The sequence below is a fragment of the Capra hircus genome, chromosome 27 (assembly GCF_001704415.2).
Source record: "Capra hircus breed San Clemente chromosome 27, ASM170441v1, whole genome shotgun sequence".
Taxonomy (NCBI): domain Eukaryota; kingdom Metazoa; phylum Chordata; class Mammalia; order Artiodactyla; family Bovidae; genus Capra; species Capra hircus.
Window position 1 is genome coordinate 19,006,355 of NC_030834.1, and position 16,007 is coordinate 19,022,361.

General features: G+C 42.7%; 1 protein-coding gene across 4 annotated transcripts in view; it reads right to left on the reverse strand.

Annotated features, from left to right (window-relative positions):
- Window positions 1–16,007, reverse strand: part of RBPMS (RNA binding protein with multiple splicing) — a 203,585-nt gene that overhangs the window by 83,378 nt on the left and 104,200 nt on the right. The window lies entirely within an intron of this gene.

Consider the following 16,007-nt stretch of genomic DNA (forward strand, 5'->3'; position numbering starts at 1 on the left):
TACACAAAACATATTCAACAAAATAAGTCACACAATTATAAAATACAAGATTTTTTTTTTGGATGTAGACCATTTTTAAACTCTTTACTAAATTTGTTACAATACTGTTTGATTCTTTTATGTTTTGGATTTTTTGGCCACAAGGTATGTTGGATCTGAGCTCCCTGACCAGAGATCTAACATGCAACCCTCAGCATTGGAAGTGAAGTCTTAACCACAGGACTGCCAGGGAAGTCCCTATGAAATACAATATTTAGGACAAGATAAAAGTCTGTTCTGAAACCCCCCCACCCCAACTCCATCATTCAAGAAGGTCTGAGCATACTGAATCACCTTGTGAGATCTTCTGTCCAATGCTATGGAATCTGGACCCCAGTAATGGTATGAAAAAGACACCCTAGTATAATATGGCGCATACCAGCGTGTTCAGAACAGACTTAGGCACCCTGTTTGTCTGTATGGCATGTTCTGGAAAAAGAGTGAGTTCTGAAAACGAGGGTCTTAAGAACACAGGTTTTCAGATTACCACCCACATGAGCCTGCGGGTTCCAAAGCCCCTTTCTTCATTTAATTAGCTTGAATTAAAGAGCAATTTCCACCAGAAATTAGTAAGAGTCTCTAACTCTGCAGACAGCATGAACAACTCTGAACTTCATAGGCCCAGGTCCAAAGATGGGAGGAAGAGCTGTGTCTTCATGGTAACAGCAATAAGAAAAATGAAGGGAGGTGAGGGGGAGAGAAGTCCTCGGGGAGGCACCACGGAAGCCATCAAGCCCCGATCCACAGTCCCAGGGTGGGTGGAATTTCCTTCTGAGCCTGATCGACACACTTTCTCAGAAGAAACCAACTGCAGGAGCAAGCAGGTTGGAGTGAACAAGGAATCCTCTTGGGCAGCCCTAACCAGTGACAAAATGAAAAAGGGGGCAGCTGTATGAAATGTAAAAAGCAATTCTTTAACTGCCGTTAGTTTTTGTCTTAACTGGGGGAAACCTCAGGACTGTCTTGCCAAAAATTTATGGGGGAAAAAGACAAGGCAGATGCAGAAGTCGTGTTTGCTTCCATTCACTTCCACGGAGAGCACCTCCCTCCATCAGAGCTGGCATCACAACAGAGGAAAGATGTCCAAATACGGATCTGAAGAGCTGTGGTCTTTGCTGGGAGATGAGCACAGATCCCTGCTGTCAGAGGTGTGCCGTGGAAGGGCCTCCATCCAACTGCACATAGAAACAGCGTGCTCTCAATTTCAGAGTGTCCTCCTTGCCACGTAACTCCATCATCCTTCTGTGAAGAAGCACCTGTCTTCACCCTGAGCCCACATCACCATGAGCAGCATGGGAAAAGCATCCTGGTCAGGGGTCCTCTGGAGTTTCTAGTCCCCGAGAGGAGGCTCTCCGTCTGTATCCGATGCCTCAGTCCTTTTCCTGACGCGCCCGAGTTGACTGAGGCTCTTACACAACCTGGTCTCGTGACTCAGGTCCTAAAACATGCCTGAGTGGCCCCAACTCCTCATACTCCTCCCTCCCTCTGTGAGCTAAAATAACACCACCATCATGTTCCAAATCAAAGTTCCAGCTCCTTATTAAAAAAAAAAAAAAAAAAACAACTCAGAAGTTAAAATGACCTAATTTGTTTGGCAGCTTATTCAGAGGCCGGAGGCTTAGAATACAAGCTACATTCCTCTAACATCTTTAGCAGCAATACCATATTTGGTAATCAATATCCTGCTCTGCTCAGTTTCTATCCAGAGGGATTAGCCAAGCCAAAAACATTTAAATGTGAAAGGATGAAGAGGAGGCAGAGGGAGGCAGGGATGGGGGGAACATGGATGTAAGGAGGAAGAAAGGAGAGGAGAAAGATGAAAAAGAGGAAGACAGATAAAGGAGACATGAAAAGAAAAAACAAACTCCTTGTGCTTTTAATTAAAGCCTATTAAGATTATTCTCTGGCCACAGTGACTTCCAACATTAAATGCTATCAGGATAAGATTACTACTAAATCGAAAGAGGGAATCGGTGACTTTCAAAATCAACGTTTTCATTATTGTCTAAAATTGACCAAAACCCTTCTGATAGGTGAATAGAACCTTTTCTCTTCCAATTGTAAATGGTGTCCTGAAAGAACAGTTTCTGGATATCAGGATGATACCAGTTTGAGAAGGTATTCAGAAGCAACCCAACCTTACTGGCTATAGGGATAGCCAACAACCTCTCCAAGATGGCCTAGTACACTTTGACCAAAGCAACACAGGTTCACTGTGATCTACAAAGGCGAACTCCCTACCCAAGGGGCCAAAAGTATCCTTAGAAGTAGTCTTTATGACCCAATGAGCTGTTTGCGACATGCCAGGCTTCCCTGTCCTTCACCAACTCCCAGAGTTTGCTCAAACTCATGTCTGTTGAGTCGATGCCATTCAACCATCTCATCCTTGGTCGCCCTCTTCTCCTCCAGCCTTCAATCTTCCCCAGCATCAAGGTGTTTTCCAATGAGTCAGCTCTTCACATCACGTGGCCAAAGTATTGAAACTTCAGCTATAGCAACAGTCCTTCCAGTGAATATTCACGGTTGACTTCCTTTAGGATTTAGCAGTCTACTAAATAACACCAAAGACTGTATCAGGGCAGTTGCAAATCCATAAGCCTATGTGTTCCCGACTAAATATGTGTTCTCTCAAAATCCACGCTGAAGCCCTAACTCTCAATGTGATGTATTCAGAGGGAGGGCCCCTGTGAAGGGATTAGTGCCCTTGAGAGAAGAGGAAGAGACACGCAAGACCTCTCTCTCCAAGAGCACCCTCCGAGGAAAGGCCACGCGAGGACAAAGTGAGAAGGTAGCAGTCTACAAGCCAGAAGCAGGATCCTCACCAGATACTGAATCTGCTGGCAGCTTGATCTTGGACTTCCTAGCCTCCAGAACTGAGAGAATTAATGTTGTTTATACCACCTCGTCTGTGCTATTTTGTTATGGCAGCCAGAGCTGAGATACCTTAATAACACGGTTTTGTTTCTTGCACCATAGTTCCTAAAATAGGCCGCAGTACTCTTTCTGAACTTTCTGGAGTCTCATCCAGGTGAATCTCCTCTTCTCCACCAGCTCCAGCCCCAAGCCCACCTCCCCCCTCACTGCAAGTGACTCAACCCGTACAGACAGTTTTACTCAACGCATCTGTGTTGATGTATGCGATTACTAGAAGTCTTAACAATTCAATCTCAAAAGCGACAAACGGCAATTACAGACTGGAAGGAAAATTCAAACTCCGCATCTGCATACAGCAATGCTCTACACTCACTTTATTGAGGCAGTTGCAAAACATCTTTTTATCCCTTCTCTTTCTCCTCAAATGAAAGGTTAAAACTATCTGTAAATGAAAAATCTTGAACAAAGAGTTTTCAGAGTTGTAAACTTAGACCCCCCCCCTTAATGAAAATCTTTGTTTCTTACTTACATTGAATTTAGACTCTAAGCAAGCTACAGAGCTTCAAAATGCCATTTTATGGCTCTACGGACTATATCAAAGGATGGCGTCTCAGAAGGACAAGGGAAGAGCTACTATATGAGAAAACACAAGAAAACGGCAAACTGAAAAGACATCACAAAATCCTGAAGACCCGAGCCTACAGAAATCTAGAGAATCACTGGAAATGGACTGTAGCTCTTTCAGTGTCTTTCTGGAAGACAGGATGGAAACCCTATTAATTAATGCACTGCAAAGCTCGGATCCCAAGTTGCTCTCGTGTTTCTCCAGCTGTTGCAATTCTGGTTTCTTAGGCACAGCGGCTGTGCTGGAACGATTTACTGGCTGCAAACCATGGGTTTGGAATCATGATTATTCTGAACATAAAGGTTCAACATCATTCCAACCCTTTAGCAGTGTCTCTGGTATTAATGTCGTCTCACAAGAGTGGAATAAATATTAGTCAGGAGCTTATTCACTGAATAATGGAAGGGAAAAGGAAAGAGAAGGGCTATTCTAGAATGATTCAAATATCCTTAGAGGCCTAGCCTCATATGCAATGTTTGGTCCTTGACTAAACAAACCAGATGTGAAAGACGTCTTGTGGGAATATGAACAAAGCTGAATATAGGATGCGCATTAGGTGGTATTTGGGAACTGTCCATTTTATTAGGCATGATAATATCATAATGTAGGAAAATATCTTTCGATTTTCTTGTGATCTCAAGAATGTTTTTCTCAGGCATATTTAATTTTTAATTGAAATATAGTAACAGTACAGATGCGTTAGTTGCTGCTGTACAGCTGCATGAATTCAGCTGTAAGTATACATATATCACCGCCCACCCCCCCTGACCTTGAGCCTCCATCCCACCCCTTCATCCTGCCCCTCTCGGTTATCACAGAGCACTGAGCTGAGCTCTCTGTGCTATACAGCAGTTTCCCAGCAGCTATCTCTTTTACACATAGTAGTGTATACATGTCAATCTGTATCTCCCAATTCATCCTGTCTTTAATTTTTTGTACTGAAATACAAAGAATAATGAGAATGTGGCAAAATATCATAACAGCAAGTATTTTACTTTAGAATACTTGGGCGGGGGGGGGAGGGTGGGGAATGGAAGCAAATGCAACAAAATGTTGGTGTATTCTGATGGGTTTGTGGATGTTCATTACTCTATCTTTTGGTATGCTTGAAATTTTAAAAACATAACAGATTTAAGCAAGCATGCAACAGTTCTATGTGCTAGAGATATAAGAATCAGTGAAGTCCCTGCCTTGAGGAGTTCAGAGGGTACACTCTGGTAGACGAATTGTACAGGTGAACTAATGGTTAGATTAAGAGACAAACAGGAGGTTTAGAACTCCATGGGAAACACAGCCAAGGCCCGGAGTGACTGACGACCAGGAAGGCATCACAGAGGAAGAGCCGAAGTTTACCAGGTGGTAGTCCAGGAAAGAGCTCAGCAAAGTTCTGAGAGGCAGGATGTAGAGAGGGTGTGGATGTGTTGTGTGTAAGCAGATGCTTATGTCCTCGGTTGTCCCGAGCTCTTTGTGACCCCATAGACTGCAGCTAGCCTGCCAGACTCCTCTGTCTGTGAGATTTTCTAGGCAAGAGTACTGGCGTGGGTTGCCATTTCCTCCTCCAGGGGATCTTCTGAGCGCAGGGGGTAGAACCCGGGTCTCCTGCGAAACCTGAATTGGCAGGCGGACTCTTTTCTACCGAGCCACTGGGGAGCAGGGGAGCTTGGTAGATGACTGTGTAAGCACAGGGATGAGATCATCAGGACCTTTTAGGCCATGAGTGAGGGCTCTGGAATATTTGCATGGCTGAGCAGCTAAAAATTTTTTTAACTGGGGAAATAGTATGACTGGATTTAGGTAGTACAGCGTGATCCTCAAATGTGAATGGTTATCAGAATCATCTGGAGGACTTCCTACACACACAGTGCTGACCCCGCGCCAGAGTTTCTGGTTCAGTAGGTCTGGGATGAAACTTGAGTATCTGAATTTGTATCAAGTCTCCAGGCTGATGCTAACAATGCTCATGTAGGGACCACATCTGAGAATCACTGCAGTGGAGGGTAACTCCAGGGGTGGACGGGTGGCTGGACTTGAGAGAAAGACTGAAACAGACGAGATATGAAGCAGCTAGAACAGCCTGAGAAGGCAGCTGGGATCACGGCTCTGCTGGCCCTTCTCCAGGAAGCACCCAGAACCTCAAGCCAGGTTCAGGGCCCTTCACTCCCCTAACAACAGCTGATTATTTAAAGGGACAGATGCATCACACAGTGACGAAACATGCCCCCCCTCCAAGATTTCAACCTTGAGTATAAAACACAGAGAAAATTGGGGCTTCCCTGGTAAAGCATCCACCTGCCAATGCAGGAGACACAGGTTCGATCCCTGATCCAGGAAGATCCCACAGGCCATGGAGCGACCAAGCCTAGTGAACCACAACTCCTGAGCCTGTGCCCTAGAGCCTGAAAGCTGCAACTACCGAACCCATTCACCCTAGGGCCCATGCTCTGCAACAACAGAAGCCCCTGCCTGGCAACAAAAAGTAACTCCCTACTCGCCGAAACTAGAGAAAGTCTGCACAAAGCACAAAGTCTGCCAGGGCAGCCAAAAATATATCCATCAATTCAGGTAAAATCGAGGTGGCTGGAGCCGAGTTACCTCCACGACCTCCCACTAGAGAAAAGGTTTCCAAACTCCCGTCACTGAGATTAACAAAGCTGCCCCAACGCCTGCTGGGAGTCTCGTTTATTTGGTACATCCTTCAAATCTGTGAGTTACAGTCCAGTGTCTGTACAAATGGTTCTACCATTAAAGTAAGTGGGTTTATCAGCCCTTGACACCTAGTTTTATGACAAAGGAAGCATTCACTTGGAGGGGGAAAAATGTTAAAGAATTAGGCAAAGCTATACATATTAAACTGAGAAAGATGTCCATGACAATATTAGATTTAAAAAAAAAGGATACTCAACAGTTTAGTCATCTTAGAGGAGGAGACTTTGTGTCTGTACATGTGTGCGAACTCATGAGTGTACCCTAGTAAGCCGAGGAATATTCACAATGTGACAACCAACCTGTCAATAGTGGTGGCTTAAGTGGTAGTGTGGGGGGTAGGGAGGGGATTTCCAATCTGTATAATTTTGTATCATTTGAATTTATTACAAATATGTATAGTTTTTAAGATCTGATACAGCTTAAAAGAAGGAAGAAAGGGGTCGGGGGGGGGGGGGGTGGAGATTTCCGGTGGAATGCTAGTGGAGCCAGGGCAGAGCTGCTGGCATATTGTGGGTGGTTTCTGTTAAATTGTTTAAAAAAAATACTTATTTTGAAATAACTTCAGACTATATAAAAGTTACAAACATAGTATAGAAAATTCCTATGACCATTTGTCTAGATTTCCATACATACTCGCTCCACCCTTTTTTGGTCCTCCCTGAACTGTTGAATATGCTGAAAGCAGGGACCTGCTGTAGAGCACAGGGAACTCTGCTCAATGTGATGTGGCAGCCTGGACGGAGGGGAGTTTGGGGGAGGATGGACACATGTGTACGTACGGCTGAGTCCCCTTGCTGTCCGAAACTATCACATCTACTTCTGCTTCACTGACCACACTAAAGCCTTTGACTGTGCGGATCACAACAAAACATGGAAAATTCTTCAAGAGATGGGAATACCAGACCACCTGATGTGCTTCCTGAGAAATCTGTATGCAGGTCTAGAAGCAACAGTTAGACCTGGACATGGAATAACAGACTGGTTCCAAACTGGGAAAGGAGTACGTCAAGGCTGTATATTGTCACCCTGCTTATTTAACTTATATGGAGAGTACATCATGTGAAATGCCGGGCTGAATGAAGCACAAGCTGGAATCAAGATTGCCAGGAGAAATATCAATAACCTCAGATATGTAAATGAAACCACCTTTATGGCGGAAAGCGAAGAAGAACTAAAGAGCCTATTGATGAAAGTGAAAAACTCAACATTCAAAAAGTAAGATCATGGCATCCGGTCCTATCACTTCCTGGCAAACAATGGGGAAACAGTGGAAACAATGACAGACTTTATTTTCTTGGGCTCTAAAATCACTGTAGACAGTGACTGTAGATGGTAACTGCAGCCATGAAATTAAAAGATGCTTGCTCCCTGGAAGAAAAGCTATGACCAACCTAGACAGCATATTAAAAAGCAGAGACAGTACTTTGCCAACAAAGGTCCATTTAGTCAAAGCTATGGTTTTTCCAGTGGTCATGTACGGATGTGAGAATTGTACCATAAAGAAAGTTGAGTGCCGAAGAACTGATGCTTTTGAACTGTGGTGTTGGAGAAGACTCTTGAGAGTTCCTTGGACTGCAAGGAGATCCAACCAGTCCATCCTAAAGTAAATCAGTCCTGAATATTCACTGGAAGGGTGGATGCTGAAGCCAATACTTTGGCCACCTGATGCGAAGAACTGACTCACTGGAAAAGATCCTGATGCTGGGAAAGACTGAAGGCAGGAGGAGAAGGGGATGACAGAAGATGAGATGGTTGGATGGCATCACCAACTAGATGGGCATGAGTTTGGGTGAGCTCCAGGAGTTGGTGATGGACAGGGAAGCCTGGCATGCTGCAGTCCCTGGGGTCGCAGAGAGTCAGACATGACTAAGCGACTAAACTGATCGAAACTATCACAGCATTGTTAACCGGGTATACTCCAGTACAAAATAAGAAGTTAAGAAAAAGAAAATAACAACTTTGAAAGCGTGATGCCCTTTTAATCAGTTTGGTTTCATAAAACAAGGACATCTCTCTGCTTTCCTGATCCAGGATCTAATCTAGAGTCATACATAGCATTTAGCTGTCATCTCTTAGTCTCCCTGAATATTTTCCTCAGGCCTTGTCTTGCATGACCTTGACATTTTGGAAGAGTACAGGCTATTTCTTGGTAGAACGTCCTTCAATTTGGGTTTATCTGATTTGCTTGTTGATTAAATTAAGGTTACAAGTATTTGACAGGAATATCACACAAGTGTCATTCTCCATGCATTCTATCAAACAGACACATGTCATTTTTGTCTCAGTATTAGTGATAATAACTTTGATCACTTGCCAAGCTTCTACTGTGAGGTTACTATTTTCCCCCTTTCTAGTTAGGAAATATGTCATAGGGAGGTACTTTTGAGACTAAATATTTTCTCAACATTTCATCCATCAGTTTTAACATCTATAAATACTTTTTACTTGAAGCCACCTTTACTACTGGGATTGCCGAATGGTTATTCCTCGCGCCCCACCAAGCCCATCATTTTTTCATATCCACTAGTCTTCTACTCTAGGAAGCACCCACCCCTCTGCATTCCACATTCATTTGTTCATTCACTCACTCACACATCAGTATGGAGTCATGCCTCATTTTAAATTACTAGCATTTGCTGGCATGCTCAAATTGTCCCAGATTTATATGCAAACACACACATGACTTTTGCATCCACATCTATTTCTCTGTATCTACTTGCTGCTAAGTCGCTTCAGTCGTGTCCGACTCTGTGCGACCCCATAGACTGGACTATGCAGCGCACCAGGCTCCCCCGTCCCCGGGATTCTCCAGGCAAGAACACTGGAGTGGGCTGCCACTTCCTTCTCCAATACATGACATGAAAGTGAAAAGTGAAGTCCCTCAGTCATGTCCAACTCTGAGCGACCCCATGGACTGCAGCGCACCAGGCTCCTCCGTCCATGAGATTTTCCAGGCAGGAGTACTGGAATGGGGTGCCATTGCCTTCTCCCTATTATCTTAGATGTATTAAAAACACAAGTGAGTACTGATAGTTCCAATTCCAATCCAATACCACTAGGTTAATTCTAGCCTTCCCTTTCCATTATTTTTAAGTCCGCCTCTGAATCCTAGCGCTCATCATTCACTATACCTTTGCTTATTTGCGCAATACAGGAATACTAACAAAAAGTTTCAGAAGTCCTAAACAATTTCAACAGAAAAGGGAAACCTATTAATTATAGTTTGGTATTTACAGTTTTTTATATCTTTAGCCCAAAAGTATACAGACAATATGTGCATCTGAGAATTACTTGGGAGATTGGGATTGACACGTACGTAACATATAAAATAGATAACTAATGAGAGCATGCTGTAGAGCACAAGGAACTCTACCTAATGCTCTGTGGTGACCTGATGGGAAGCAAGTCCAGAAAGGAGGGCTTCCATGTATGTGCATGGCTGATTCATTCCGCTGTACAGAGGAAGTGACAGCGCTGTAAAGCAACTATACTCCAACAAAGATTAAAAAAAATAATTATCTGGGTCAGTTCCCTTCCCCACTTCATTATGGCTGTACTATTTATTTGAAATAGCTAAGATTCATTTATTTCTGTTTGCCTTGCTTGAGCATCTCCCTGTTCTTGTCATCTTCACTTTTTCCTTCTACCTCTTCATAGCAGGTAAAACTTTTACCAACTGAAAAGTCAAAGTGGACTCATCAACCCATTCATCTTTTACACATTCCTGAATTTCTGATTAGGAATTTCTGAATAATTTTACGTATATGGACTAAAGAGCGGAGGACCCAGAATTTTACCATCCTCCCAGCCCGCTATGACTTCCCAAGAGGCCCAATCTTTTGAAGGAAGCTTCTAAATAACCAAGTGTTCAATGTTGCCTCTTGCACTTAATTTTTTAGTTAATTTTCAACTTCTAATTGAAATATATTGAAATGTTAAAAAAAAAATGAGGGGAGGGGGAGTAAAGACAACTGGAACTAAAACTGCTGTCGTAAATACCGCTATAAAGGTTAAGTTCAGGGCCTGAATGAACCTAGGTTTTGCATGATGCCTGGTTTCTACTGGTTCCTAGGTCAAAAGCCTTTACCAGGTCCTGATATAGGCAAGTTCAAATGTTTAAGAACATGATTCCATTCGGGTGAACCACATGACATTCCCCTGTAATGCAACAGGCTGCCTCTACCACCTACCCCACTGTCAGGACCCTCTTCTCTCCTGGGCCACCAGGGACCCACCTCTTCTAGAGCATAGGTCATTTCCTATTGAAATCTCCTGGTGTTTCACACATACCCGATTCTGAAGCAGAAATCTAGTGGATCCGAGATTATCTAATGGATACCTGTATTAAATCAGGTAATTTTATAGTATCTGTTATTGAACCAGATACTTTTTTGTATGTAGAATAAAAAATAGTACAGTGGCAGCAATCTCCTAAGAGTCAACTTAGTATAATTGATGAGTTTCTTGGTTGATTCTGATTAGCTTCTTACTGCCCTTTTCTCTATAACCGACTCCCAACGAAAACCCATGCTGCTGTAAGGAATGCGGAGCATCCAGAAAGACTGGCTAGCCAGGTGTCTACGCTGAAAGGAAGAAATAATGTTCCTTGTGTAGGTTGTATGTTTTAACCAATTCATTTGGACTTTCTAATATAGAGCGAGAATAATTTGTCACCAGAAACTATATGCTGTACAATAAAATCCTGATGTAGGAAAATCCATTTTCTTTTGTAATCATCTGCTCAGCTCTTCTCTGGCCTTTAGAATCTTCATACCTTCACAGATGAGGTCAATGAAATCCCCATCTTTAAAAAATATATATTTTTAATGGAAGGATATGAAATTCCTATGAGAAGAAAAGGAGCTCAAATCAAAGTAAAACTTGGTAATAATACTTCTGTGACCTCATAACATTATCTCAGTACCTGGATCCTATCTTCCTGCTCCACAGCACCCTCCTTATCCTGGTTTCTGGTCCTAAACCCCAGATCCTCTGAAGGACAGAGTTCTGGTAGACCTCTCCAGGTTTACTCAAGCAGAGACTCCAGTAAATATCCAGATTTGTTTCAAAAACTGCTGTTAAAACCACCAGGACTCAGAGCTCCACCAGGTGGTTACTGATATACCTGGTACCCACTGACCTTTTAAAGAATTTATTTTTTAAAAGGATATTGCTTTACAGAATTTTGCTGTTTTCTATCCAATCTCAACATGAATCAGCCATAGGTATACATATATCCCCTTCCCTTTTCAACCTCCCTCCCACCTCCCTCTCTATCCTACCCCTCTAGGTTGATACAGAGCTCATTTGAGTTTCCTGACCCATAGCAAAGTCCTGCTGGCTATCTATTTTACATGTGGTAATGTAAGTTTCCAAGTTACTCTCTCCGTGCATCTCACCCTCTCCACTCCCCTCCCCATGTCCATAAATCTGTTGTCTATGTTCTTTCTCCACTGCTGCCTTGCAAATAAGTTCTTTGGTACCATCTTTCTAGATTCTGTATATCTGTGTTAGTATATGATATTTATCTTTCTCTGACTTACTTTACTTTATAATAGGGTCTAGTCACTGCAGATGGTGACTGCAGCCATGAAATTAAAAGATGCTCACTCCTTGGAAGAAAAGTTATGACCAACCTAGAGAGCAAATTCAAAAGCAGAGACGTTCCTTTGCCAACAAAGGTCCGTCTAGTCAAGGCTATGGTTTTTCCAGTGGTCATGTATGGATGTGAGAGTTGGACTGTGAAGAAAGCTGAGCGCTGAAGAATTAATGCTGCTGAACTGTGGTGTTAGAGACGACTCTTGAGAGTCCCTTGGACTGCAAGGAGATCCAACCAGTCCATTTTGAAGGAGATCACCCCTGGGATTTTTCTGGAAGGAATGATACTAAAGCTGAAACTCCAATACTTTGGCTACCTCATGTGAAGAGTTGACTCACTGGAAAAGGCTCTGATGCTGGGAGGGATTGGGGGCAGCAGGAGAAGGGGACGACAGAGGATGAGATGGCTGGATGGCGTCACGGACTCGATGGACGTGAGTCTGAGTGAACTCCGGGAGTTGGTGATGGACAGGGAGGCCTGGCGTGCTGCGATTCATGGGGCCGCAAAGAGTTGGACACAACTGAGCGACTGAACTGAACTGAGGTTCATCTACCTCATTAGAACTAATTCAAATGCACTTCTTTTTATGCCTGAGTAATATTCCATTGTGTATATGTACCACAATTTCTTTATCCGTTCATCTGTTGATGGACATCTAGGTTGCTTCCACGTTCTAGCTACTGTAAACAGTGCTGCAATGAACACAGGGGTACACGTGTCTTTTTCAGTTTTGGTTTCCCCAGAGTATATGCCTAGGAGTGGGATTGCTGGGCCATATGGTGGTTTTATTTCTAGTTTTTTAAGGAATCTCCATACTGCCATTGACCTTTCTTATTACTAAGCTGTGTTAGTTACTTAAATTTTTTAAAGATAGTGACTATCATCCTACAAAGCAAAAGAAATCAGACAGTGTAGTAGGATTAGGGAGTGGGAGGTAAAGTGATTCCCTTCTAAATAATCAGAACTATAAAGTTTTAAACAGAAAAGTTCAAAAAACACTGCTCACTTCTGTAAACAGCGGTATACAAAACAAGATCCATAGGGAAGAAAGAACTGAATCACTTCTCAGGAGTAATAAAGAGAAAGGCATACTCTGCTGGTGACACAAGGGGTTTGCAAAGCATGTATATTTCAATTCATTGAGATCGTGAGTTAGTTGAGCTTCAATAAACAACTACCCAGTTTCTCAGGAACCAAGAAGACTTCTTCATTAAGAAACTCAGGGCTCCAACACCAGTTCCCTTCACTATGGTTGACCAGGACAAGCTAATAAATTCCTTCACCTACTGCTGACTCAAACAAGCTAACAAATAAACGAGAAAATGATTCTTACTAGTATTTATTCTTGTACACAATGTACTCAAAAGATTTCTAGTCATAATAGTATATACAGGAAGATATAGGCAAGATCTTCAGAGGTAGGAGGTGGCTTAATTACAACACATTAAACAACTTTTTTAACACAAAAATGTAGTTGAATCCTTTCCTGCTAAGAGACAGGGGTCTTTTACTCATGACTTAAGTTTCTACTTCAGTTATTTAATGTCAGCCTAACTAAGAATTCAATGCTCTCAAAGTTTCGACAGTAGTTTCTGCTATTATAGATACAGTGCACAAAGCTGTTATTAAAAATAGTTCACAGGCTTTCCTGGTGGCTCAGTGGTAAAGAATCCACCTGCCAATGCAGGAGACTCGGGTTAAATCCCTGGTCTGGTAAGATACCACGTGCTGCAGAGCAGCTAAGCTCGAGCACCCCAACTAATGAGCCTGTGCTCTAGAGCCCGGGAGCTCTAACTACTGACCCCACCTGCCGCAACCACTGAAGCTGGAGCACCTTAGAGCCTGCGCTCCACAAAGAGAGAAGTCACCGCATTGAGAAGCCTGCACACCACCAACTAGAGTAGCCCCCGATCACCACAATGAGAGACAAGCCCAGGCAGAGATGAAGACCCCACACGACCCCAAGTAACAAAATAACATTTTAAAAATAAACACAACTCACACACCATTAAAGTCACCCTTTTACATGAAATTGAATGATTTTTAGTATAGTCAGACTTGTGCAACCATCCGCACCATACAGCTTGAGAACACTTTCATCGCCCCAAAAGGGCATGGTATCCATTAGCAGTCTCTCCCCACTCCTCTCTCTCGCTCCACTGCACTCACTCCCCTCTCCCAACCACAAATCCACTTTGGTCTCTGTACCTATTCATGAGGGACATTTCTTATAAATGGAATCCTACATCATCTGATCTTTTTAAACTGTTTTGTTTCCGTCAGAGTGTTTTCAAGATCCATCGTTAATTGCTGAACAATACACGACTGTACAAACATATCACATGTTATCCTTTCACCAACTGGACATTGGGTTGTTGCCACTTTGGGGGGCTGCTTTGAACACTGTGTGCAAGTTTTTGTGTGGATATGTTTTCAGTTCTCTAGGAGAAGAACTGCCGGAGCATAGAATATAACTCTTGTGTTAACTTTTTTTTGGAAGGACTGTGAAACTGGTTTCCGACGTAGCTATACCATTTCAATCCACCATTAATGTAGGAGGATTCAAATTTTTTCACATCCTCACCAACACTTGCTATTGCCCATCTTTATTTTCACCACCCTACTGGGTGTGAAGTGGTGTCTCCATGTGGTCTCGATTTTTGTATCTTTATGCCGTTATATTTGAAAACATTTTGTAAAGAGAGTTAAGAATAAAAGGCTTTTATTTTCAAAGAGCATTTTGGTCACAAGGAAAGGATGTAACTTGGGGACCACAAATCTTTCAAGATATAAAAATGAAACTGAAAGAATTTTTACCTTTTAGGGTTAAAAAAAGTTAGAAATATTAACTTTTCTGAAAATTATTGATAGACATGTTACTCCCATCAGATAGTAAGAAGAGGTAAATACATACTTCAGAGATAGTCTTCGGGGAATATATTTATAGTTTTCTGAATACATCTTTCTCTTCTAAAGGCACCATAAAATATTCAATAGAATTAGAAACAGACTCTAAGCAAGGTATATTGAAAAGTTTCCCCAGGATTCTGAAAACAGTTGTTACATTCAGTCAGAGCCTTAAAAGGGCTCAATGACCAGCCAAATAGAAACATGCTTGTGAAACATGTTACTGTGGAATGGACGGGGTTCATTCAGAGACAAGCAGGGACAGAAGAGAAGATTTCTCTGTATGTGGTACATACAGAAAAGATGATTGGAGAAAAGGAAATGGTGGGGGGAGGGGGACCGATGCCACAATTTCAAAAATTTCTCCAAACTCAATACTGTTTCTGACAATGAATCAATGAATAGAATTTTTCTACCATTTATAAGATGTCATTTTACCAGCAGTGAAGAGTTGTGATGCCCAAACGTTAAAACTATAAAACAAACGACCTGAGTAAAGATCACAGAAGAGGGGAACTGAGGGCGAACTGGGGTAGGTTCTCAAACGCTAAGCATTGAGTGTGTAAAGGACAGAAGTCACAGAATTTGGCTCTGCACTCTGGGGACCTCCTAACCTACTAGTTTTCAACCATGGGTACCTGTCCCCCATCCCTACTACCCAGCACATGCCTTAGAAATATTTGGAAATGTATGACAGTGCTTTTAAGCAGAAGGTACTAAGGATGTTAAACTCCTAGAAGGAGCAGGACAGTCCCGTACGATATAAGAACTGCCTCATCCAAAGTTCCATAGCCTCCCGAACATACATGAAGAAATGAAGGTGAAGAAAAGTAAAGCAATCTCCCTAAAGTCCTGATTAACTATTGGTAGAATCCAGATCAGAAGTTAATTTTGATTCTCGCTGACTGCATGCATGTGTTTACATTCAGTTCAGTTGCTCAGTCGTGTCCAACTCTTTGCAACCCCATGAATCACAGCACACTAAGCCTCCCTGTCTATCACCAGCTCCCGGAGTTTACCCAAACTCATGTCCACTGAGTCTGTGATGCCATCCAGCCAATCTCATCCTCTGTTGTCCCCTTCTCCTCCTGTTCTCAATCCCTCCCAGCATCAGGGACTTTAGAGTCAAGTCTTCGAATGAGGTGGCCAAAATCCCAGGGCCGATCTCCTTCAGAATGGACTGGTTGGATCTCCTTGCAGTCCAAGGGACTCTCAGGAGTCTTCTCCAACATCACAGTTCAAAAGCATCAATTCTTT